Source organism: Chaetura pelagica, unplaced genomic scaffold, assembly GCF_000747805.2.
Source record: "Chaetura pelagica isolate M959 unplaced genomic scaffold, ChaPel_1.0 scaffold111, whole genome shotgun sequence".
NCBI lineage: Eukaryota > Metazoa > Chordata > Aves > Apodiformes > Apodidae > Chaetura > Chaetura pelagica.
The window spans coordinates 3600197-3600425 of record NW_009952153.1 but is presented as its reverse complement, the minus strand read 5'-3'; the positions used below and the strand labels follow the sequence as shown (position 1 = coordinate 3600425).

The window sequence follows — 229 nt, the reverse complement described above, 5'->3', positions numbered from 1 at the left end:
CGCCGAGCGCCGTGGTGGGGTTCTCGGGTATACCGGCGGAGAGCAGAGACGTGGGAGGAGGGAGGCGGGGGAGCCCGGCCAGCCCTGCCGCCCGGACGTGCTGCCGGAGCCGGGCTGAGCCGCTCCCCGGGCAGGGCAGGGCAGGGGAGCGGGGCCGCACCCCGGGGAGACCCTACACCGGCCCAGGGCACGGCGGGGGGGGGGGGGGCTCGGGGGCCCCGGCCACCTT

The 229-nt window shown here is 80.3% G+C and overlaps 1 protein-coding gene across 1 annotated transcript in view; it reads right to left on the bottom strand.

Moving 5' to 3' along the window:
* Positions 1–229, bottom strand: part of LAMP5 (lysosomal-associated membrane protein family, member 5) — a 10245-nt gene that overhangs the window by 9207 nt on the left and 809 nt on the right. The window lies entirely within an intron of this gene.